Raw genomic sequence first — 27,765 nt, forward strand, 5'->3', positions numbered from 1 at the left:
TCAGTGCAAGTTGCACAACCAAGATCTAAAGGAATATGTTTCCCACATGCACGCACGCACAAAACAAAAGAAAACACAAAGAAGGCCAGAATGCAGCAGCGTAAACATATCCACATGAAAAGCCATTAACTTAGGGCATCTCCAGCCGTTCGACCCCCCAGGGCGCCTAAATAGAGCGGCCTGGGGGCGTGCCGGCGCTAGTTCGGCCCCTGGGGGCGACTTAGCTCCCAGTCACGCCCCCAAGCGCCGGCCCCAGAATGCGGGAAATTTAAAACTTGGTCGTTCCCGCCCTCAAAAGACGCCACAAATTCGGCGATCGGACGTAGTCTGGCGTTACAAAAAACAGAGCGTCACACGCCGCAAGTTCGCGTGCATGATTCACTCGGCGGGGTCGGCTCCAGGCATTGGCGGAGTCGGCGTGCTCGGGCTCGGCGGTGTCGGAGCTGCTTCGGTGCTGGGCTGTGTCGGCGCGGCTTCGGCACTGCTGGGCGGCGACGTAGAGGCGTCGCTCGGGCTTGGCGTCCGTGTGGTCGTGGGCGCGGGAGTTTGCGTCGTCGGCGTCGTCGGCGTTGCCATCTGCATCTGATTCAGGATGAGGCCGCGCTCCGCCATGTACCACGCCCTGAGCTCCTCGTCGTCGCTCTGGAGCATGTCCGCCCCGCCCATCAGAAAAGCCATGTCGGTGTTCCTCTTCTTCGCGGCGACGTTCGTCCGGAGCAGGTCGAGCTTGATGGCGTTGTTCTTCATCAGCGACGACCACCGCGCCTCAGTATTCTCTTCACGTAGGACGGCCCGAGCCTGGGCGTCGGCGAGACAATGCTCGATGGACTCCTGCACTCGCGCGGTTGCCGCGTCGGCGTTTTTCCCCTTCTTTGCCAATTTGTGGCCGTCCGGCCGCCCCTCACTCGCCCCCGGAGTCGTCGCGTCCGGCTTGTATGTCTCCTTGGCCTTGTCAAGAGCACGTCGGACTTCCGCCCACTTCTCGCACTTGTCAATGCGCTTGTAGACGTGGAGGTGCTTGAAGTCGGCGTCTTGGTTGTCGCCCCGATACATGGCGAACATACGCAGCAGCTGCGCGGAGGAACAAACAGTTGGCGGGCGGCGGGCGTAGCCGACGAAGATATGCGGGCGAACGACGTGCGTACCTGATCCTCAACGCCGGCGCCACTCTCCGGGCGAGCCGCGACCTCCTTGACGATTCCATGCCATTTGTTGCACGCCAACTGGATACGCCCCCAATGGTTCGCCATCGCCTTGGAGCCGCGCTGCATGTAGACGCCTTTGAAGTACGGGTCGACGAGCTTCCGCTCGTCGAACTCGGCCTTGATGCGGTCCCAGTACGTCTCCAAGCTCTGGTTCGCGCCGGTGGTCGGGTCGAGGCAGACGACTTTCTATGCTTCGGCAAGGCATCCCTCCTCCTTGGACGTCCACTTGATGCGCGGTTCGCCTGACCTAGCCGCCCGCTTCTTCTTCTTCTGGCGCCCCTTCATCGGAACAGGAGCCGGCTCCTCCTCGTCCTCCTCCTCGCCCTCCTCCTCCTCCTCGGGTTCCTGCGCTTCGTGCGCGTCCTCGCCGTAGACGTAGCCGAGCTCGGCCTCCATGTCGCCGTTGAGATCCACTACCTCGTCCTGGGTGGCGAACCCGGGAGACACGGCGGCCGCGGTCGATCCTGTCGCGATGATGTCGTCCATGTCGGCTCCTGTGTCGTCGGCGTCGCCGAGGTGCGAGAATGGCAGCGGACCACGTCGGAGATGGGGCGTCGGTGTGGACGCGTAGGCGGCGGGCGGCGAGTAGTTGTATGGAGAGTACTGCACGCCGACGAAGGCGGGCGAGGGTGTGCGCGTCGCGGGGTGGCCATGGGGGAAGGTCACGTTTGGGTTGAACCCCCCGTGCGCGTCGCCGTCGGCGTAGCCGGGCGACGACATCCTCATGGAGAGCCGACGCCTTGCTGTCCCCAGGGCGCGTACAGGGCGTGGCTGATGGCGAGTGGATTCATCATCCCCGCGTGGTTGACCGATGAGGAAGACGCCGCCGCACGCGCCGCGTTGTCGCGGGCCTTCTTGGCAATGGCCCTGTTCCGCCGGTCGGTGGTGACTGCGTCGCGTCGCTGAATTTCCACCCTCCACTCGGCGCTCGACATGCCCGGTGGCTTCGATGGCGGCGCCCTCGGCTTCCTCTGCTTCGGCTGGGCCACGGTGCCAGTCGTGGTTGCCGCCGCGCGCGGCATGGCGTACTTCTTCGGCGGCATGGCGGCGACTGGAAGGCGAGTTGGAGGGGGTTTGGCGGGAGAAAGGGAGAGAATGACGGGAGGAAGGCGAGCGAGCGGGAGAGATGCGAGGGAAAAGCGTCAAGAAACGACGGGAAAAGGCCCTCGGGTCGCCGCCAGGGCGGGCCCACGCGTCTTTTTCGCTTGCGCCGGCTCCCCAAACGCCCCCCAGGGCGTCGGGTTCGGCCTGGGTCCGCCGGCACCAGTTTTTATCCGAACCGGCGAAAAACGGGCTTCTGGGGACGCGACTGGACCGTTTTTTTGACGCTGGCGCGGTAAAATCGCCTGGAGAGGGCCTGTTGGGGGCGCGGCTGAAGATGCCGTTATGGCCTAGTGATCGAGTGGAAAGAGACACCGCGAGTCGGAAGGCGCCACGCCACCGCCCCGGAGTTGCTTTCCTCTAGCGAGAAGGTCAGGCCATCAGGGCCACCGTGTCGCACGTGCGAACGAGCTTATGATTGGCGCCTCCGCCAGCCAGCCAGCAGCAACAAAAGAATGGCTGCGTGATCTGCGTGGACCGATCGGTATGCATCAGATCAGAAGAACGTACAACGTACAGCGAAAGCGAGAGGCGGCCACTAGCTAGTCGCTCGATCGTTCCATATGATTGGCGGCTCTGCGATGTGCGTGCGTACGTACGTACTCGCAGCAAAAGTGCAAATCGATCGTGCGTTGTATAGTACTGTACAATAATATGCATGCATGTACCGGTGGTTGCAATGCACGTACGCTCCCGAGTGAGTTGCATGATACAGCCCATTGACAAGTCGTTGCTCCTACTACTTGCTAGGTACGTACCTTGGGAATTATAACTTTATAAGATGGCATCATCGATCGATACATACATTTGTTTTTGGTGGTCCTGCATGCGTGCGCGCTCTAGCCTCAGGAAAGGCCCCCTTGGAAGAAAGCTAGCTACAGTAAAGCTTATGATTGATTGCACATCTGAGAAAGCTAGCCATCGTATTCTAGTTTCTTGCATGCAGCTGAGCTTCTTCGGTCGCTGAATTACCAGGACCGACGGCTGCAGCACTCCTACCCGTTCTCTTCTTTTTGAGATACGGTGTTGCAGTTTATTACGTGCTCCTGTGTCTGTGGCTGTGTGTATTGGTTGCTGTTGGAGAGGGCGACAACGCCGACATGCACGGTAGCTGGATAGCCATGTGGGCTACCAAATGGATGCGGACCAACTCGATCTCGATCGCATATTAATTGAGTCGGTGGTGTGTGCGTGCGTGCATGCATGCTCTCCTGCACATGGCCTGGCTGCCCCTCTCCACTCCTCTCGTGTCGTCGAATGATACGCACGCGCGCGCCAATGATGCATCATTTCATACCATGATCCATCTCTGATTGAACACGGAATGGCAAGGCTCCAGCACCGCACGTACACGTACGGCGTCCCAAAATGGAACTGAAGCTGACCGTACGTGGCATGGCATGCAGCACCAACAAGTTTTACCTAACATGTACTACGACCACATATATACTTCTGTGCCATCTCACGTCGGTCTTTTATCTATATGTAAATTTAATCCTACATTTTTTTTCAAGAGTATGCAATTGCGTACCATATTTTTATAGAAGGCGAAATACAAGATGACTACAACTCGCCGTGAATAACAAATGTAGTACAAACTCCACACCAAGGCTAGTCGAAGACAGCCACCGTCAACATTGCAACTACAACACAAAAGAGCCTGTCCAACTAAGCAACATGGCCGCGTCTCGACCGACGCCAAACACCTCCGAAGATTAGCAGCTCCAACTGAACAGCCACCATCCTACTTACTTCCAAGGGGGTGGTACTAGCTAGTACAGTACTTTGTTTTTGTCATTCACTTTGACGTGTATAACTATATATTGACCTGATATGCGGTCGCAAACGAACAGTACGGATTACCCCACCAGAGATACGGTCAACAAAGCATCTCGCGGAGTTTTGGATCCATCTCGTCATGTTTTCTGTTGATTTGTTTCTCAATGCCTCACGGGGTTGTCTCGAGTGCAGATATTAGGGAGCCATCGGTCGTCTTGTAGGCTTGTACAGTAGCTAATATTGGCATACATGGCCACACGAGCACTACATTAGTAGCTAGTGGCAGTAGTTGATTTCTAGCAGTGCTTCTAGAACTTGTCGATCTTGTCGGATCAGTGGATCAAATATCCATTAATCTGTTTGTGGTACGTATATATGGGTGGGTTATTTGTCCTGATTCCTGACGTTGATTGCACATTGTTTTTCTCCTGTTTGAAAGCTTGACGGGTGTCGTCAGTGCTAACATAAGCAGGATTTCGAATCCCGGGAAACACTACTTCGATCCAAGTACTGCATCAGCATCGATCCTCTCGCGGGATCCCGGGAAACATTGCCCCTTGCGCAACTATTTTTGGCACTCAGTACGTCAGGCTGGAAATGCAGATCGAATAGTACATTTGACTGATATTAAAGAGATAAATACGACACTAGTCCTATACACACAAATAGTTGATTTCCACTAACTCAATTCTGGTGACAAGCAACTATGCCAACTCAGCATGCTACCATACATCCCCACTAACTTTAATTCTTTTGCGCAAACGGTAAACCCCGAACGTTGGATTCTTGTTTATGGCAAATCGAATGGTTTTTATAGCAATTTAGTTGTCGCGTGGATGACAAGTTTAGCTGCTAAGTAGGGCAATTTCCTGGCCAGAAACAAACTGAGGATGGATTTGCCTTGCTTACTAACTAAACTTTCCATGGCCAATAAGTATAAATTGCCAAAAAAAAAAACCTTAGCCTCGGTCAAATCCGGAACGTTCAGGACTTATGGGCATCCTTCTTTTAACATGCAACTATGGCAACTCGCCATGCCATTATGCATGAGAAAAAAGACTCACCTTAACATGCACAATGCATGCTATTCATATTCAATAAATATTCTGCAACTATATAATAATCAAATACAGTAAATTATATATGTATTAGTTTCAATTCCCTTATTGCTAATCCAAAGAATGAACATTTATACTACCATTACCATATCTCATAGAAATATCTGGAACACATCCAATTCCCGTAGCAACACGTGTGGTGCATATGTGGATCATTGAACTCACATGCTCTAGCGAGGGCGTCATGTCTCACACGCTAGAAAAATATATAGATCGGGGAGAAATCCGTGAATCTCACTAAACTCTTAGTGAATGCATCTACATGTGTAAATTTGAGCACCAAGGTTTAAATATTCTAGTCAATACAAAACATTTATCGACAACCTTAGTTGGTAAATAAGTAAAAAAAATGAATAATATGATCAAATAGTTGTGCCATTTGCATTTCAGCAACATTCAAAGTTATTTACCTTCAAAGAAACACCTAATGGACTCCCAAGCAGTATAAATAGTAACCTAAATTTGTGACTATGAAGACTTGAACTAAGATGGTGAACTGCATACTTGTTCCATGAGCTCCATTGGAAGACATCTTGGACCCTGAAATTCTGGAAGTTACAATGATTCCTGGAAATAAAAGAACTAACAAAACGGGTATTGTGAAATCAAATCAAAAAATATTTCCTCAAAACTGAAATTTGATAATCCATGGAAACTAAAAGAACTGAAATGTTTCATAAAAAAGACCATAAAACATTGGATTGTGAAATGGTTCTTCTTAGAAATCTTAATATTGGATCTCATAAGAATTCCAAAGTCCAAACGCTGAATATCTACAAAGCCATAATTAAACAACTTCATGAATCCCCGATTTTACAATAGTTTAGGGTCCAACTCGTTATTGATTTCATGGAGGAAATACCAGACGGTTCAGTGGTTGAGGAGCGAAAGATGGATTATTATGTTCCTCCAAACGACACTCTGCAGCACACGGTTGCACAGTAGAGCAGATTAGTACGGACAGACACGCGTGGTTAGCAGTCCCGAACTCAAAAAGGCAGTGCAGTACAAGTACGGTGTGGCTCACGGATAGGCATGCATCGGCCACGGCTAGGCTCCAAAAGCCAAACTAGGCATGGAACCTCGGAAAGCAAGAGCACGGCAACAGCAAGTAGGCAAGTACACGAGAGTGGTCATGGCCGATCAAAAGTCGTTCGCTGTTCACGTCCGTGCATCCATGCACGCATGCACATGTTCCGTAGTCGTAGGCACTGTACCACCATGCATCCTCTACGGAGCTCTAGCCACGTACTAGTACGCCCGCATGCATGCATGCATGCACGGTCGGTTTCCCGCGCATGCCCGCACCGCGCGCCGGGGCATGCAGTTACGGCCACGTGCACCCGTGCCATGACCATGCTGCCTGCCTAGCCTTATTAGGTTTGGTACTGCTACCAGCTAGCTAGTGTGGGCGTGTGTACACGTACCGTACGTGTGTGTGGAGACGTCGCTAGCATGGCTAGCTAGAGCAATGGGGTGCTGCTATAGTGTACGCGTATGAGTTTATTGTATTGTTGATCTGTGTACAGGACTGCACCGCATTGACCATGTATCCTGCTCCATACGGGCGGATCGAGCACTGTGTCCATCGAGGACGACGCATCACGTCATGGGATAAACACACGTACACTGTTGCAAAAACAAAAAGGTATAGGTATACATGTTGCAGGCATGGGTGGGATGGGTAATTGTATCATGCAGATTCCGGGCTACGACTTGCTACCTTCTCGCGACGGCATGCAGCTGTGTTTTTTTTAAAACTATAATGGCGCTCTATTAAAATGAAACTATCTGGAACTAGCGCAACCCGCAAATCGATATCACATACCAGTCTGCAAATATTGAAGGGTGTGTGTGTGTGTGTATTAGCCCCTCCCTCCCCTCCCGCGCCGCTCCCGCGCGGCGACCGGGAGGGCAAACCCCAGCGCCGCCAAGCGAGCTCTCCCTTCTCCTGCCCTCTCCTTGCCGCCGCCGGGCAAAGCCCGGTCGGCGTCGGCGGCGGCGGGGCATCTTCTCCCCACGCGCAGTGTCGGCAGGCGCGGGCGTCTGCATCGAGCGGTGGCGGCGCGCTGGCGGCGGGGCGTGACGACGCGATGGCGGGCGGTGCGGGGGCGAGCGGCGCGGCCTGCTGCTCCCGCTGGCACCTGGCCGAGGCATGGAGGCTGCGCGGGGCCGCCGGGCTGGCTCGGTCTGGCTCGGCCAGATCTGGATGCCTGGGTTGCGCGGGCACCGCCGGGGCTGCCGCCGGCGGGTGGTCCGGTGCTGGTATGCTGGGGCGGCGGCCCCAGGCTGAGGCGGATTCGCTCTCTTCTTCCCGGAGCGGAGTCCCGTCATGGTGGCTGGTCGGGAGTTGCGGCGGATGTGCGGCGGCGCCCCGGCGGAGGCGCTGATGTCCCTGGCCGTGAGGGCGGCGGGGATGCGGCGGGTGGAGGCAGGCAGGCGCTGGTCTCCCTCGACCAGGGGCTGCGGTGGACGCACCTACTAGGCGGCGTGGTGGTCTGCGGATGTGGCGCGGCGGCATTCGGTTCCCCTCTCCACGGTGATGGCCCAAGGTGGCAGCTTTGCCCCCCCACTTCCAGTTTGCTGAACTCCGGAGATGATGGGCGTGGCCAAGGAGAAATCCGGCGCGGCTACGGCTGCGGGCAACGGCGACGCTCGTGGGCGCCGTCTCCTCCCTGGAGGCGTTGTCATGGCCATGTCCATCCGCTCTACTGACACCGGAGGAAACTCTAGGCTCGGTTCACCGGGCCAGGCAGCGGTGGCGTATCGGCACCGTCCCCTTCTTGGAGGCGCTGCCTAGGTGCTTGGGGTGTCGTCCGGGCACGTGGCTGGTGGGTTGCCTCGCTCGCCTCGGCGGTGTGGCTTGGGGTGCATGGCTGTCATGTGTGGGATGTTGCTGTGGACATGAGCATCCGGGGCGCTATGTACTCCATCATCGATGCCTCATCGGCCATATCTTCTTCGAGTCAGACTAGCTCCCGCTGTCCACTGGCCGATCTTCTAGGCACCATCGGTGGAGAGTGCGTTGATCTAGTTTGGTTAGGTGATTTGTCATGCTATGAGGTGTTTGATACCGGGGGATGCGGCCTGTGTGCTCTGTGTCCGTACTTTTCGCCATTGTTTGGCTTAAGTTTGGGCAAGGGTGTTAGTTGCCGATGTTGTCACGGTGATTGTGGGTGTTAACCTCTCGGGGTGGCACATTGCCGAAAGGCGTTGTATCAGCCGTCTTGGCTCTTCTTCTATGAATATATGATACGCATGCTTGTGCGTATTCGAGAAAAAAAGTCTGCAAATATTGATGCGGGAGCCAGTCATCCAAGCTAGCCGCATATTCTCAATTTTTTTTCTAAAGTCCATATACATGCGCCCACTTAAAATAGCCGCATATCTAATTATAATTTAGCTAAAAAATATCCAAATGTTCAAAGCAGCAGTAGTTTTAATATAATATTACACTCCAACAATACTGTCCCCTTTAACCACCCACAAAATGGTCAATTAGATCACCCTTCCGTTGCTCATGAGATGCTCGATGCCGAATTTATTGATACGTTTGAACAAACTCATCAAATGTGGCTGAATTCTGGTCTGGAAGTTCAATAGGATCACTCATTTTCTCAAATTCAAGACCTACGACAGCAGCCTCACCATCATCCTCGATGATCTTGTTGTGCATGATCACAAAACATGTCATCACCTCCCACAAGGTCTCCAGATCCCACTGTTTAGCAGGTCCACGAACGACAACAAGCAGAACTTCAAATGTCCTCTCAACATCCTATCTTGTTGTTTTTTGTTTTCGGTCAAAGTGAGACTTTTCTAGCGAACATGGTCAGAGATGGTCTTGACAAAGATAGCCCACGGAGGATAGATACGGTCAACCATATAGTAGCTCATATTGTATTCATGCCCTGACAGTATAGTGACAAGGAGGACCCATCGCGATTAGGATCCCATGAACTAGGAGCGCCAGCACCAGTTCCTCGATCTTCCTTCTACATGCATACATGGTCATGGCTTTCATTCACTAGTAGGAAACAGGGCATTACTCTCGGTTCCAGTCCTGTACAGAAAGGTCGGGACTAAAGCCAAAAACATTTAGTCCCGGTTAGCTTAAGAACCGGGACAGAAGAGGCTCCACGTGACCGTTGCGTGGCGCCCAGGCAGGAGGACCTTTGGTCCCATTTGGTAACACCATTCGGGACCAAAAAGCATTCACGCGTCAGCAGCTGGCAGTAGCTGGGGTTTTGTTTTTTCTAAGGGGGGGGGGTTAGGGGGTTTTGGAGGGTTAATTTAAGGGTTTCATATTGTGTTAGCTAGCTAATAGAGAGAAGTGACCTCTCTTTCTCCGTGCTTTGTCGATGCTAACTGCTATACATATAGAGAGAACTCGATACGCTAGCTAGCAAGCAAATGAAGGAACCATTAATTATAGAAGATCATCATGAACATACATAGAGAGAAGTGACCTCTCTTTCTTCGAGAGATTGGTCGAACAACAAGTTTTTGTATATCTATCCGACGCTACTACATATATACAATATAACATCTCTTACAATCCCTAACATCTAAAGTCTATGTCAATTTCAAGATGGTATTCTCCCTTCTCATTGATGACGTGGTCAAGAAAGAATCCCACCAATTCCTCTTGAATTGCTCGTATGCGATCATGTGGTAGGAGTTCATCCCGCATCTGCCATATCTAATTTAAAGAAAGGGGGTCAATACATATATATGAATGAAACTCAACACAAATGATGGTAATAAAATAAAATTTATGAATATTATTGTTTACGTACTTCATATTGTTTTTCAGAGTAGCTCCATTGAAAGGTCGTGTTGTAGATGAACTCGCAAACGTAGTATCCACAAAAATCATTCCAGGCTTCCTGCCACAAGCACTTTACGAGAAATAGAGTTCTATCAAACTGATAATCAAGCATGGTAAATGGTATTGATGAAAGTAGAATCAATGGGAGATGCGCGAAACTAGCTAGTACTAATTACTTTCGGGTGTGTAAATCGCAGCTCCCTCGGCAGTCCTAGAGCAATTCCGGTGAATTCTTTCCAAACCCTGCCAGACAAAGAAAATAATTACTTGATATCAATACATGAACAAAGTTGCCGATATGGTGCGATAATGATCGATTGAACTTACTTCTGGAGCATTGCATTCATGTCCGCAGAGTCCTGGGGATCTTTTCATCTCGAGTCTAAGACAACTACTACTCCTCGGTCAAGCTTAATCCCTAGCAAAATGAAGTGAAAATTGTGCACATATGCATAACTCATCAATTATACATTACTATAACCTTGAGTAAGCGAAACTGAATATGCACAAGACAATAACACTCACTCGAAGTTGTAAGGAAAGAGTATTTTCTCTTTGTTTTGATTTCGAAGTAAGGATTGTAGCAGGTTCTTCTCAGTATCTTTGACTCTATTTTTAACCGACCATTCATTTATGGTATTTGGGTTAATGAACCCAATGTCATAGATTTGTGTTTTTTTGCATTCGACGATCTTCAATCTGCATAATATAGTGAGGATAATTAATATATACATGCAATGAATGAGGTGAGCTATGGAGACTTAATTACAGAAGTAATACTTACAGACAGTAGCAAGTCATGAGTCGTTTGCGTTAGCTAGGCATAAGGCAAGGATCTAAGTTTTGTCATCCTTGTTATTAACTTTCTTAGAGGTATTTTCATCATGAGTCTTCGTAAACACAACATAAAACATGTTATCCATAGAGGCCTTAGCAATCCTAAGTTGGTTTTCATCATACCCCTTTTGATTTCCCGCAACAATCCAAGAGTAGGGTTGATTAACATTATTGAAAACTTGTTGGATTATGTCTAGAACTGGGACTTCCTTTTTAAGATTCTCATCAAAGATTTTATTTTCCCCAAGAAAATGTCTTAAACCATAGTCACTATTGTAAAGAATTTCATCTATCACAGGTTTTTCATGATGCATACCATAAAAGTCAAAGATTTCCCTAGCTTCACGTATTATGTAGTCAAACTCATTCATATGAACAAGAGTGGCCAACTTTTTAGCTCTAGGATTCTTTATAACAGGGAGCTCAAAAAACAATCTTTGCAAGGTAGGATGGGTATGAATAAATTTACTTTCAAGTTTCAGAACTAGTGCTGAAATAGTATCCGCATAAGATCTAGTAGTTTTAAGTATAGGGGCATCATCAAGACTAAGCTTCCCAACACAATTGAAAAATTCTTGGATACGTTCTTTTCCCATAACGTTCCCTTGCCCCAAAATAAAGGTTTTAGCATCCAGATTGCCCGTACGTCCAATTTAAGGAGTTAGGCCATCATCTATTGGTGCCATACCGAAATCACTCATGATTGCAAGCAAAAGATAGATCTGACAAGAAAACGGCGAACGGAAAATAAAGGCGAAGAAAACGGCAAATTTTTGTGAAGTGGGGGAGAGGAAAATGAGAGGCAAATGGCAAATAATGTAAATTATAAGGAGATGAGATTTGTGATTAGGAACCTGGTATATGTTGAAGATCCTCCCCGACAATGGCGCCAGAAATTCCTTTTGATGTCGCTTGAAGCTACGCTAGTATTTCCCCAAAGAGGAAGGGATGACGCAGAACAGCGGCGGTAGGTATTTCCCTCGGATATGAAACCAAGGTTATCGAACCAGTAGGAGAACCAAGCAACATAACGTAAACAACCCCTACACATAGATAACAAATCCTCACAACCCGACGTGTTAAAGGGGTTGTCAATCCCTTTCGGGTAACGGTGCCAGAATTTGGTGCATGACGGGAAAATGGTTGTAAATATTGATAGATCGAACACCAAATAAAATAAATTGCAGCCAAATATTTTTGGATTTTTGGTTTAATATATCTGAAAATAAAAGCAAATAAAAATAGATCGCAAAGGCAAATAATATGGGAAAGAAGACCCGGGGGCCGTAGGTTTCGCTAGTGGCTTCTCTCGAGAAAAATATCAAAGCGATGGGTGAACAAATTACTGTTGGACAACTAATAGAACTTCAAATAATTATGACGATATCCAGGCAATGATCATGATATAGGCATCACGTCCAAGATTAGTAGACCGACTCCTGCCTGCATCTACTACTATTACTCCACACATCGACCGCTATCCAGCATGCATCTAGTGCATTAAGTTCATGGAGAAACAGAGTAATGCAATAAGAACGATGACATGATGTAGACAAGATCTATCTATATAGAGATAGACCCCATCGTTTTATCCTTAGTAGCAACGATACATACGTGTCGGTTCCCCTTCTGTCACTGGGATCAAGCACCGTAAGATCGAACCCACTACAAAGCACCTCTTCCCATTGCAAGATAAATATATCAAGTTGGCCAAACAAAACCCAAATATCAGAGAAGAAATACGAGGCTATAAGCAATCATGCATAAAAGAGATCAAAGAAACTCAAATACTTTCATGGATATAAAAAGATAGATCTCGTCATAAACTCGAAGTTCATCGATCCCAACAAACACACTGCAAAAGAGTTACATCATATGGATCTCCAAGAGACCATTGTATTGAGAATCAAGAGAGAGAGAGAGATGAAGCCATCTAGCTACTAACTACGGACCTGAAGGTCTACAAAGAACTACTCACGCATCATCGGAGAGGCACCAATGGAGGTGGTGAACCTCATCCGAGATGGTTCTAGATTGGATCTGGTGGTTCTGGACTCTGCGGCGGCTGGATGAATATTTCGTCGACTCCCCTAGGGTTCTGAAAATATTGGGGTATTTATAGAGCAAAGAGGCGGTCTGGGGGGCACCCGAGGTGAGCACAACCCACCAGGGCGCGCCTGGGCCTCCTGGCGTGCCCTGGTGGGTTGTCCCCTCCTCGGGACTCCCCCAGGTGCAACCAGGGCCCAACATGTTCCTTCTGGTCCATAAAAAATCTCCGTAAAGTTTTGTGGCATTTGGACTGTGTCTGATATTGATTTTCTGCGATGTAAAAAACACGAAAAAAATAGGAACTGGCACTTGGCACTATGTCAATAGGTTAGTACCAAAAATGATATAAAATGATTATAAAACAACCAAGATTGATAATATAACAGCATGGAACAATAAAAAATTATAGATACGTTGGAGACGAATCAAGAGGGTTATGGCAAAAGCTGGATGCACTTCGTGTACAAAATGGACAATCTCTTTCGAAGTATCAGGGTTTAGGACGAAAACTCATATGTTACAAAAGGAATTTCATTTCTTCACATGTAACTGCATTTTGATATTCTAGATCAAAGGCATCATCATAATAGTTGTGGAGAGAAAGTCTTCACTTTTTCTTCGCTTGTGACATTTGCTTATTGCGCCGTAACCATGGATAATCTTCATCATTTAACAGGGTGCTTGGGTCAGCCTTGACTTTGATGGGAGGAATTTCATGAAATTTTTCATAATCTTCAGACATGTCTATCTTGCCCTCCACTCCACGATGTCTCTTTTTCCTGAAAGAACTATGTGGTGCTTTGGCTCATCGTATGATGTATTCGCTTCCTTATCCTCTCTTTTTCTCGGTTTGGTAGACATATCCTTCACATAGAAAACATGCGCCACATCATTGGCTAGGATGAATGGTTCGTCTGTGTACCCAAGTTTGTTCAGATCCACTTTTGTCATTCCGTACCGTGGGTCTACCTATACCCCGCCTCCTGACAAATTGACCCATTTGCACTGAAACAAAGGGACCTTAAAATCATGTACATAATCAAGTTCCCATATGTCCACTATCTAACCATAATATGTGTCCTTTCTCCTCTTGGTTGCTGCATCAAAGCGGACACCACTATTTTGGTTGGTGCTCTTTTGATCTTGGGCGATCGTGTAAAATGTATTCCCATTTATCTCGTACCCTTTGTAAGTCAATACAGTCGAAGATGGTCCCCTGGTCAACGAGTATAGCTCATTAGAAATAGTGTTGTCACCCATGAGACGTGTTTGCAACCAACTGCCGGAAGTCCTGATGTGTTCACATGTAATCCAGTCGTCACACCACTCCAGGTGTTTGGAGCACAGAATATTCTTGTGTTGACATACAGGGTCACCAAGGTGAATTATGTAGAACTGTGTAGTTTGCTTGAGACCAAGAATGCCCGTCCCTACATATTATTGAGTCTGCTCCTAGCGTGCCTTTTCCAGTCAGTATCCCCTCATACCGCGATTGAGGGAGACCAATCTTCTTAAGGTCAGGAATGAAGTCAACACAAAACCCAATGACCTCCTCTATTTGATGGCCCGTGGAGATGCTTCCTTCTGGCCTAGCACGGTTACGAACATATTTCTTTAAGACTCCCATGAACCTCTCAAAGGGGAACATATTGTGTAGAAATACAGGGCCCAGAATGGCAATCTCGTCGACTAGATGAACTAGGACATGCGTCATGATATTGAAGAAGGATGGTGGGAACACCACCTCAAAACTGACAAGACATTGCGCCAAATCACACCTTAACCTTGGTAGGATTTCTGGATCGATTACCTTCTGAGAGATTGCATTGAGGAATGCACATAGCTTCACAATGGCTAATCGAACATTTTCCCGTAGAAGCCCCCTCAATGCAACTAGAAGCAGTTGCATCATAATCACGTGGTAGTCATGAGGATTTAGGTTCTGGAACTTTTTCTCTGTCATATTTATTATTCCCTTTATATTCGACGAGAAGCCAGATGGAACCTTCATACTGAACAGACATTCAAAAAAGATTTCCTTCTCTTCTTTGGTAAGAGCGTAGCTGGTAGTACCTTCATACTGCTTTGGAGGCATGCCGTCTTTTTCATGCACATGATGCTGGTCCTCCCGTGCCTCCGGTGTATATTTTGTTTTCCTATACACGCCCAAGAATCCTAGAAGGTTCACACAAAGATTCCTCATCATGTGCATCACGTCGATTGTAGAGCGGACCTCTAGGTCTTTCCAATAGGGTAGGTCCCAAAATATAGATCTCTTCTTCCACATGGGTGCGCGTCCCTGAAAGATCTTGGATGTTGCCTAGAGGGGGGTGAATAGGCACTTGAAAATAATTACGGTTTAGGCTTGAACAAGTGCGGAATAAACCTAGCGGTTAATTTGATAAGCACAAAACCTAAAACAACTAGGCTCACCTATGTGCACTGCTACCTCTTGAGCACTGCGTTGGTTTTCCCCGAAGAGGAAGGGATGATGCAGCTAAGTAGCGTAAGTATTTTCCTCAGTTTTTGAGAACCAAGGTATCAATCCAATAGGAGGCTACGCGCGAGTCCCTCGTACCTGCACAAAACAAATAAATCCTCGCAACCAACGCGAATAGGGGTTGTCAATCCCTACACGGCCACTTACGAGAGTGAGATTTGATAGATATGATAAGATAATATTTTTGGTATTTTTGTGATAAAGATGCAAAGTAAAATAAAGGCAAAGTAAAAAAGCAAAGGAAATAACTAAGTAGTAGGAGATTAATATGATGAAGATAGACCCGGGGGCCATAGGTTTCACCAGTGGCTTCTCTCGAGAGCATAAGTATTCTACGGCGGGTGAACAAATTACTGTTGAGCAATTGACAGAATTGAGCATAGTTATGAGAATATCTAGGTATGATCATGTATATAGGCATCACGTCCGAGACAAGTAGACCGACTCCTGCCTGCATCTACTACTATTACTCCACTCATCGACCGCTATCCAGCATGCATCTAGAGTATTAAGTTAAAAACAGAGTAACACCTTAAGCAAGATGACATGATGTAGAGGGATAGACTCATGCAATATGATGAAAACCCCATCTTGTTATCCTTGATGGCAACAATACAATCCATGCCTTGCTGCCCCTACTGTCACTGGGAAAGGTTAAGGAAATATGCCCTAGAGGCAATAATAAAGTTATTATTTATTTCCTTATATCATGATAAATGTTTATTATTCATGCTAGAATTGTATTAACCGGAAACATAATACATGTGTGAATACATAGACAAACAGTATGTCACTAGTATGCCTCTACTTGACTAGCTCATTGAATCAAAGATGGTTAAGTTTCCTAGCCATAGACATGAGTTGTCATTTGATTAATGGGGTAACATCATTAGAGAATGATGTGATTGACTTGACCCATTCCGTTAGCTTAGCACTTGATCGTTTAGTTTGTTGCTATTGCTTTCTTCATGACTTATACATGTTCCTATGATTATGAGATTATGCAACTCCTGTTTACCGGAGGAACACTTTGTGTGCCACCAAACGTCAAAACATAATTGGGTGATTATAAAGGTGCTCTACAGGTGTCTCTGAAGGTACTTGTTGGGTTGGCGTATTTCGAGATTAGGATTTGTCATTCCGATTGTCGGAGAGGTATCTCTGGGCCCACTCGGTAATGCACATCACTATAAGCCTTGCAAGCATTGCAACTAGTGAGTTAGTTGCGGGATGATGTGTTACGGAACGAGTAAAGAGACTTGCCGGTAACGAGATTGAACTACGTATTGAGATACCGACGATCGAATCTCGGGCAAGTAACATACCGATGACAAAGGGAACAACGTATGTTGTTATGCGGTTTGACCGCTAAAGATCTTCGTAGAATATGTATGAGCCAATATGAGCATCCAGGTTCCGCTATTGGTTATTGATCGGAGACGTGTCTCGGTCATGTCTACATAGTTCTCGAATCCGTAGGGTCCGCACGCTTAAAGTTCGATGACAATTATATTATGAGTTTATGTGTTTTGATGTACCGAAGGAGTTCGGAGTCCCGGATGAGATTGGAGATATGACGAGGAGTCTCCAAATGGTCGAGACGTAAAGATCGATATATTGGACGACTATATTCGGACATCGGAAAGGTTTCGAGTGATTCGGGTGTTTTCGGGAGTACCGGGGAGTTACGGGAATTCGTATTGCGCCTTAATGGGCCATACGGGAAAGGAGAGAAAGGCCTCAAAGGGTGGCCGCACCCCTCCCCATGGGCTGGTCCGAATTGGACTAGGGAGGGGGGCGCCCCCTTCCTTCCTTCTCCTTTTCCCTCCCCTTTCCTTCCCTCCTACTCCTACTACTTGGAAGGGCTCCTAGTTCTACTAGGAAAGGGGGAATCCTACTCCCGGTGGGAGTAGGACTCCCCTAGGGCGCGCCATAGAGAGGGCCGGCCCTCCCCCTCCACCACTCCTTTATATACGGGGGCAGGGGCACCCCAAAGACACAACAATTGATCAAGTTGATATTTTAGCCGTGTGCGGTGCCCCCCTCCATCATAGTCCACCTCGATAATACTGTAGCGGTGCTTAGGCGAAGCCCTGCGTCGGTAGAACATCAACATTGTCACCACACTACGCGCTGACGAAACTCTCCCTCAACACTCGGCTGGATCGGAGTTCGAGGGACGTCATCGGGCTGAATGATACGTCTCCGTCGTATCTACTTTTCCAAACACTTTTGCCCTTATTTTGGACTCTAACTTGTATGATTTGAATGGAACTAACCCGGACTGATGCTGTTTTCAGCAGAATTACCATGATGTTGTTTTATGTGCAGAAAACAAATATTCTCGGAATGACCTGAAACTCCACGGGAGGTCTTAGAAAAAATAAGAAAAAATCCTCGCCAAATATGAAGACCAGGGGGCCCACACCCTTTCCACGAGGGTGGGGCGCGCCCCCCTACCTCATGGGCCCCCTGTTGACCCTCCAACGCCAACTCCAACTCTATATATTTGCTTTCGGAGAGAAAAAATCAGAGAGAAGAAAATCATCGCATTTTACGATACGGAGCCGCCGCCAAGCCCTAAAACCTCTCGGGAGGGCTGATCTGGAGTCCGTTTGGGGCTTCGAAGAGGGGGATTCGTCGCCGTCGTTATCATCAACCACCCTCCATCACCAATTTCATGATGCTCACCACCGTGCGTGAGTAATTGCATCGTAGGCTTGCTCGACGGTGATTGGTTGGATGAGATTTATCATGTAATCGAGTTAGTTTTGTTAGGGTTTGATCCCTAGTATCCATTACGTTCTGAGATTGATGTTGCTATGACTTTGCTATGCTTAATGCTTGTCACTAGGGCCCGAGTGCCATGATTTCAGATCTGAACCTATTATGTTTTCATGAATATATGTGAGTTCTTGATCCTATCTTGCAAGTCTATAGTCACCTACTATGTGTTATGATCCGGCAACCCCGAAGTGATAATAATCGGGACCACTCCCGGTGATGACCATAGTTTGAGGAGTTCATGTATTCACTATGTGCTAATGCTTTGTTCCGGTTCTCTATTAAAAGGAGGCCTTAATATCCCTTAGTTTCCAATAGGACCCCGCTGCCATGGGAGGGTAGGACAAAAGATGTCATGCAAGTTCTTTTCCATAAGCACGTATGACTATATACGGAATACATGCCTACATTACATTGATGAAATGGAGCTAGTTCTGTGTCACCCTATGTTATGACTGTTACATGATGAACCGCATCCGGCATAATTATCCATCACTGATCCGGTGCCTACGAGTTTTCCATATACTGGTTTACGCTTATTTACTTTTCTGTTGCTACTGTTACAATCACTACAAAATACCAAAAACATTACTTTTGTTGTCTTTACTTTTTTTGCCGCTACCACCACTGTCATATTACTTTGCTACTAAACACTTTGCTACAGATACTAAGTTTCCAGGTGTGGTTGAATTGACAACTCAGCTGGTAATACTTGAGATTATTCTTTGGCCCCCCTTGTGTCGAATCAATAAATTTGGGTTGAATACTCTACCCTCGAAAGATGTTGCGATCCCCTATACTTGTGGGTTATCAAGACAAATTTCTGGCGCCATTGCTGGGGAGCATAGCTCTATTCTTTGAGTCACTTGGGATTTATATCTGCTGGACACTATGAAGAACTTGAGAGATCCAAAAACCAAGATCCTTCCCTCAACTACGAGGGGAGGTAAGGAACTGCCATCTAGCTCTGCACTTGATTCACCTTCTTTTATGAGTAAGTTTGCGACACCTACACCTGCTTCTGCTATTCGTTCTGATATGTCGCATGTTATTGATGATGCCACCTCTGCTATGCATGATACTTATGAGGAAACTGCTTCTATGCCTGATACTACTGTGCCCCTTAGTGAATTTCTTGATGAAAAAATTGCTAGGGCTAGAGAAAAATAAATTATTGAATCTGAATACGATGATGAAAATATGCCTGTTATTCCTGAAGGTTATCTTTTTGATATGGAATCTTCTGCTGCTATTTCTGCTTGCAGAGATAGATATGAGCTTAAGAGGTTATTAATTAAATGGAACAAAGAATCACTTGGAGATAGAATGAGACCTGGCCTTGCTTTTGCTACTTCACCTATTTGTGTTCCTGATAAAGAATATGAATTCTTTGTTGATCCTGATATAATTACTTTGGTTGAATCTGATCCGTTTTATGGCTATGAATCTGAAACTGTTGTGGCACATCTTACTAAGTTAAATGATATAGCTGCCCTGTTCACTATTAATGAGAGATCACGTTACCTCTATATACTCAAAATATTTCCGTTCTCATTAAAGGGTGATGCTAAGATATGGTTTAATTCTCTTGATCCTGGTTGTGTGTGTAGTCCCCAGGATATGATTTATTACTTCTCTGCTAAATACTTCCCTGCTCATAAGAAACAAGCTGCTTTGAGGGAAATATACAATTTTGTGCAAATTAAAGAAGAGAGTCTCCCACAAGCTTGGGGGAGGCTTCTCAAGTTACTTAATGCTTTGCCTGATCATCCTCTTAAGAAACCTGAAATACTTGATATCTTTTATAATGGACTAACCGATGCTTCCAGAGATTACCTGGATAGTTGTGCTGGTTCTCTTTTCAGGGAAAGAACACCGGATGAAGCTAAAATTCTATTGAATAATATGTTGACAAATGAAAATAATTGGGCACCTCTTGCGCCAGCTCCTGCTCCAATTACCGAGTCTATCCCTAAACCAACTCCAAAGAAGAGAGGTGTTTTATTTCTCAATCCCGAAGATATGCAAGAGGCAAAGAAATCTATGAAAGAAAAATGTATTAAAGCTGAAGACGTTAAGAATTTACCTCCTATTGAAGAAATACATGGTCTTAATTCACCGCCTGTTGAATAAACATATGATCTCAATTATTTATTCACTGAAGAACCTCCTGATCCCGATATCCCGACACAGGTAGTAAAGGTAAATTCTCTCTATAGATATGATAAAGCTGAAGTCCCTCCTACTAAAATTGCTAGTCAGTGCTTGGATGAGTTTGATAACTTTATGTATAAGCAAGATGACTTCAATGCTTATTTTGGTAGACAAATAAAAGAAAATGCTTATATGATTAGACGTTTGGGTGATTATATGGCTGATATTAAAGGTGAACTTAAACTTGTTAGCAAACATGCTTCTATGGTTACCACTCAAGTAGAACAAGTACTTAAAGCTCAAAAGGAAGTGCTTGATGAAATGAATAGTAAGAAAAATGATTATGCTGTTAGAGTGGCTACTAGAACTGGTAGAATTACTCAGGAACCTTTGTATCCTGAAGGCCACCCTAAGAGAATCGAGCAAGATTCTCAAAGAAATAATATTGACGTTCCTAGTTCTTCTAAAAAGAAGAAGAAGAAAAATGATAGAACTGTGCAAACTTCTAGTGAACCTATTGCTGAACCACCTGATAATCCAAATGATATTTCTATGTCTGATGCTGAAACACAATCTGGTAATGAACTTGAACCTAATGAAAATATTAATGATGATGTTCATGATGATGCTCAACCTAGTAATGATAATGATGTAGAAATTGAACCTGCTGTTGATCTTGATAACCCACAATCAAAGAATCAACGTTATGATAAAAGAGACTTTGTTGCTAGGAAACATGGTAAAGAAAGGGAACGTTGGGTTCAGAAACCCATGCCTTTTCCTCCGAAACCATCCAAGAAAAAGGATGATGAGGATTTTGAGCGCTTTGCTGAAATGATTAGGCCTATCTTTTTGCGTATGAGATTAACTGATGTGCTCAAAACAAATCCTTATGCTAAATATATGAAGGATATCATTACTAATAAAAGAAAGATACCGGAAGCTGAAATTTCCACCATGCTTGCTAATTATACTTTTAAGGGTGGAATACCAAAGAAACTTGGAGACCCCGGAGTACCTACTATACCTTGCTCCATTAAAAGAAATTATATTAAAACTGCTTTATGTGATCTTGGAGCCGGTGTTAGTGTTATGCATCTCTCTTTATATCGTAGACTTGACTTGAATAAGCTGACACCTACTGAAATCTCTTTGCAAATGGCTGATAAATCAACTGCTATACCTGTCGGTATTTGTGAGGATGTGCCTGTTGTGGTTGCAAACGTTACTATTTTAACGGACTTTGTTATACTTGATATTCCCGAGGATGACAGTATGTCTATTATTCTTGGAAGACCTTTTCTTAATACTGCAGGGGTTGTTATTGATTGCAACAAAGGCAATATCACTTTTCATGTTAATGGTAATGAGCATACGGTACACTTTCCGAGGAAATAACCTCAAGTTCATAGTATCAATTCTATTGGAAAAAATCCATCGATTATATTTGGAGGTTTTGAATTTCCCCTTCCTACTGCCAAGAAGAAATATGATATTCTTATTATTGGGGATGTGTATATCCCCGTTGAGGTAACTTAGTGTTATTCGAAATTTCTCCGGTTTCATGATTATCCGAATGAGTTTGTTAACAAGACTTGATCAACCTTGTTAGTGGATTCTTTTTGATGAGCATGAGATGGATGAAACTAGAAGCACAAACTTCTGTACCCTCTCTATACTTTGTGTTATTTATATTAAATAAAGTAAAAATAGTATTTTCTGTCTGTTTCCTGACTTATCCGTGCAATATAAAAATATCCCAAAAATAAAAGTCCTCAGAATGCCATGCCAATTTAATATGATTTTTTCGGTAATATTTGAGGATTTACTGTGCAAAAATTACCGCGGAGGAGCTGCCACCTGGCCACAAGGGTGGTAGGCGCCCCCCCTATAGGGCGCGCCCCCTGCCTCGTGGGCCCACGGTGGCCCTCCTCCACTTATCCCAGCACCCATCTTCTTCCTCTGTCTCACACAAACCCGAAAAACCAACTCAAGTACGAGTTCCAGCCACTTTTGCTGTGATTTTCGATCTCCTTGCTCAAAGCACCTCTCGCAAAGCTGCTTGGGGAGATTGTTCCTTGGTATGTGACTCCTCCATTGGTCCAATTAGTTTTTGTTCTAGTGCTTTATTCTTTGCAAATTTGTGCTGCAAAGGTGACCATGTTCTTGAGCCTGCATGTCAAATTTATATGCTTCCAAGTAGTTCTAATGCTTGATATAGGCTCTAGGCACTTGTAGGAGTAGTTACTATCAGTTTTATTGAGTTTGGTTTACTTTTATTTTTGAAGTTACTAAAAATTTCAGATTGTTTCAGAAAAATGATGAGGAGATTATTGAGGGGCTCATCAAGCCAAAGCTCAAAGGAAAAGGCACCTAAGTCTAAGTATAATTTGCCACGCACCGCGGAGATTCGGGCGTGTGAATGGCCTTCTGAAGATTTCTTGAGAGCAGCCGGTATCTATGAAGATTTTCATGAATTGGCTCACAATGCAGGCCTCACCGCTTTCCTCCATGACCAATGCGATCAGTATCTCTTACTCACAAATACCTTTGTGCAAAACTTTTATTTTCATCCTAGGAACTCACCACCTATGGTGGAATTTCATTTATATGATGAGCCTAAGGAGATGTCACTTTTTGATTTCTGTCGGATTTGTTTAGTCCCTTTTGAGGGAAAGACAGAAGAACCACATCATGATGATGTGGCTGGGTTTATTGATAATATCACTATAGGAGAAACCAGGAAGGTTTCCGATGCATGAATCACTAGCATACATTTTCCTGTTTTGCGTTACTTTGCATTATTTGCTAGTCGTTGTTTAATTGGACGCGGAAACTCTGGAAACCTTAGTATCCCTGATTTAATTATTCTGCTCCAAGGTTTATATAGTGATAACACTTTCACTTTGGGCGGTATTATTGCTAGACGGTTAAATATGAATCATACTAAGGGTCCCATCTTTGGAGGCATTTATGCTACACGCCTAGCCGCACATTTTAGCATACCTATTAGGCATGCTGAGAAGGAAGAAAAGTGCTACCCCGTGTTTATCTAGATCATAAAAGTATGGTGGCACATGATTTTATTGTTAAAAATAGGGCAGGGGAGCTTAGATATCAATTGTTCTTTAATAAACATCATCCTGAGACTATTACCTTGCCTGCTCCTTCTTTGTTTGATTTGACTACAGGCACGTACCTTGTTCCGTTGGCAGCTATTCACGCCTACCGGAACCTTGCACCAGTTGAGGAGCCAGAGCCGGAACCACAATTTGATCCTTCACGACAGTCTAACTATCAGTGGGATCCGAAGATGATTGCCAGCCAGTGGCAATCGGAGCCTTCTTCTTCATCACAGTACGACCCCAACAACTATTATTATGGATATCCGCCAGGCCAGCCGTGGCCATAGACCAACTTAGGCCAAAAGCCTAAGCTTGGGGGAGTACGTATTTCTCACCGACATTACATTTATGTTCACACACACTCATTGCTAGATGTCGGTGCTCATACTTTTTCATTGTAATATCCATGCTAGTTTAATTTCTTTTTCCTGCTTTCTTCTTGTGTGTTTAGTAAACCTTAAGAAAAACCAAAAAAAATTAGTAGTAGTTTATTTTTCTGCTGTAGTAGTAATAATTAAAAAGAAAACCCAAAAATATTTCCCGTTCTTCTTCTTCTTGTTGGGAGCTTTCCCGTGTAAATAGTTTTATTTCTTTTCTTTTCTTTGGGGGTTAGTAGGAGAAGACCATAATTAAATTGTTGAAGTGGCTCTTATATGCATTATTGTTGATTTAACCAAGAGCCCATATTGCCTTGTCTTCTCCTGTTTATTGAATGCTCGCAGATTCCAGCTTAGTCCAATGCACATGCACTCTTATTATTATTCACACCGTTCGGTCGTGCAAGTGAAAGGCAATTATGATGATATATGATGGACTGACTGAGATGAGAAAAGCTGGTATGAACTCGACCTCTTTTGTTTTTGTAAATATGATGAGTTCCGCGTTCTTGATTCAGCTTATTATGAATAAACATGTTTGCAATGACAATTAGAGATCATAGTTGCTTGTGCCATACTTGATTAGCTATGAGTTATAATGATTTACCTTGTATGCCAACATGCTATTGAGATGATTATGATGTGGTATGATGGGGTGATATCCTCCTTTGAATGATTTAAGTGACTTGACTTGGCACATGTTCACGCATGTAGTTGAAACAAAATCAACATAGCCTTCACGATATTTATGTTCATGGTGGATTATATCCTACTCATGCTTGCATCCAATGTTTATTAATTTTAATGCATGTACATGGCTGTTGTCGCTCTCTAGTTGGTCGCTTCCTAGTCTTTTGCTAGCCTTCACTTGTACTAAGCGGGAATACTGCTTGTGCATCCAATCCCTTAAACCCCAAAGTTATTCCAGATGAGTCCACTATACCTTCCTATATGCGGTATCCACCTGCCGTTCCAAGTAAATTGTATGTGCCAAACTCTAAACCTTCAAATAATCATTCTGTTTTGTATGCTCGAATAGCTCATGTATCAACCAAGGCTTTCCTTATCTTTCGTGTTAGGCGGGTTATTCTCAATAGGAGTGGACTCCGCTCCTCACTCACGAGAAAATGGCTGGTCACCGGGATGCCCAGTCATGCTTTATGCAAACTAAATCAAAATTAATTGCAAACAAAATTCCCCCTGGGACCTGATGTATGTTGGAGGCAATCGTTGTTTCGAGCAAGCCATGGATTGATGCTTGTTGGTGGAGGGGAGTATAAACTTTACCATTCTGTTTGGGAACCGCCTATAATGTGTTTAGCATGGAAGATATCGCCATCTCTTAGTTGTTACGTTGACAATGAAAGTATACTGGTCAAAATACAATTTACCTCTATTTCAAAACCGAGCTCTGGCACCTCTACAAATCCCTGCCTCCCTCTACGAAGGGCCTATCCATTTACTTTTATGTTGAGTCATCACCCTCTTATTAAAAAGCACTAGCTGGAGAGCACAACCGTCATTTGCATTCATCACTGTTAATTTATATTGGGTATGACTAAGATTGGATCTCTTTTACCATGAATTATAATGTCTAGTCAGTCCTTGATCTTTAAAGGTGCTCTGCATTTATGTTTTGCGGTCTCAAAAAGGGCTAGCGATATACCATCTTGTTATATCATATTATGATTGTTTTGAGAAAGTGTTGTCATCCGAGATTTATTATTATGACTTGCTAGTTGATTATGCTATTGATACGAGTAATTGTGAGACCTAAGAATTATTGCAAATGTGGTTAGTTATGATCTATGCTGAAAACTTGAATGCTGGCTTGACATAGTTACAACAACAAGAGCAAACAGAGTTTGTAAAAGTTTTTCTTTATTTCTTTCAGTTTGTCAACTGAATTGCTTGAGGACAAGCAAGGGTTTAAGCTTGGGGGAGTTGATACGTCTCCGTCGTATCTACTTTTCCAAACACTTTTGCCCTTCTTTTGGACTCTAACTTGTATGATTTGAATGGAACTAACCCGGACTGACGCTGTTTTCAGCAGAATTACCATGATGTTGTTTTATGTGCAGAAAACAAATATTCTCGGAATGACCTGAAACTCCACGGGAGGTCTTAGAAAAAATAATAAAAAATCTTCGCCAAATATGAAGACCAGGGGGCCCACACCCTTTCCACGAGGGTGGGGGGCGCCCCCCCTAGGGCGCGCCCCCTACCTCGTGGGCCCCATGTTGACCCTCCGACGCCAACTCCAACTCTATATATTTGCTTTCGGAGAGAAAAAAATCAGAGAGAAGAAATCATCGCGTTTTACGATATGGAGCCGCCGCCAAGCCCTAAAACCTCTCGGGAGGGCTGATCTGGAGTCCGTTCGGGGCTCCGGAGAGGGGGATTCGCCGTCGTCGTCGTCATCAACCAACCTCCATCACCAATTTCATGATGCTCACTGCCGTGTGTGAGTAATTGCATCATAGGCTTGCTGGACGGTGATGGGTTGGATGAGATTTATCATGTAATCGAGTTAGTTTTGTTAGGGTTTGATCCCTAGTATCCATTATGTTCTGAGATTGATGTTGCTATGACTTTGCTATGCTTAATGCTTGTCACTAGGGCCCGAGTGCCATGATTTCAGATCTGAACCTATTATGTTTTCATGAATATAAGTGAGTTCTTGATCCTATCTTGCAAGTCTATAGTCACCTACTATGTGTTATGATCCCGCAACCCCGAAGTGACAATAATCGGGACCACTCCCGGTGATGACCATAGTTTGAGGAGTTCATGTATTCACTATGTGCTAATGCTTTGTTCCGGTTCTCTATTAAAAGGAGGCCTTAATATCACTTAGTTTCCAATAGGACCCCGCTGCCACGGGAGGGTAGGACAAAAGATGTCATGCAAGTTCTTTTCCATAAGCACGTATGACTATATACGGAATACATGCCTACATTACATTGATGAATTGGAGCTAGTTCTGTGTTACCCTATGTTATGACTATTACATGATGAACCGCATCCGGCATAATTATCCATCACTGATCCGGTGCCTACGAGTTTTCCATATACTGGTTTACGCTTATTTACTTTTCCGTTGCTACTGTTACAATCACTACAAAATACCAAAAACATTACTTTTGTTGTCTTTACTTTTGTTGCCGCTACCACCACTATCATATTACTTTGCTACTAAACACTTTGCTGCAGATACTAAGTTTTCAGGTGTGGTTGAATTGACAACTCGGCTGCTAATACTAGAGAATATTCTTTGGCTCCCCTTGTGTCGAATCAATAAATTTGGGTTGAATACTCTACCCTCGAAAGTTGTTGCGATCCCCTATACTTGTGGGTTATCACTGAATGTGTGCTGAACTCGGAGGTGCCGTACGTTCGGTACTTGATCGGTCGGATCGTGAAGACGTACGACTACATCAACCGCGTTGTGCTAACGCTTCCGCTTTCGGTCTACGAGGGTACGTAGACAACACTCTCCCCTCTTGTTGCTATGCATCACCATGATCTTGCATGTGCGTAGGAATTTTTTTGAAATTACTACGTTCCCCAACAGTGGTATCAGAGCCAGGTTTTATGCGTAGATGTCATATGCACGAGTAGAACACAAGTGAGTTATGGGCGATATAAGTCATACTGCTTACCAGCATGTCATACTTTGGTTCGGCGGTATTGTTGGATGAAGCGGCCCGGACCAACATTACGCGTACGCTTACGCGAGACTGGTTCTACCAACGTGCTTTGCACACAGGTGGCTGGCGGGTGTCAATTTCTCCAACTTTAGTTGAACCGAGTGTGGCTACGCCCGGTCCTTGCGAAGGTTAAAACATCACCAACTTGACGAACTATCGTTGTGGTTTTGATGCGTAGGTAAGAACGGTTCTTGC

The sequence above is a fragment of the Triticum urartu genome, chromosome 2A, assembly GCF_056163025.1.
Source record: "Triticum urartu cultivar PI428250 chromosome 2A, HENAU_Tu73, whole genome shotgun sequence".
In the NCBI taxonomy this organism is placed as follows: domain Eukaryota; kingdom Viridiplantae; phylum Streptophyta; class Magnoliopsida; order Poales; family Poaceae; genus Triticum; species Triticum urartu.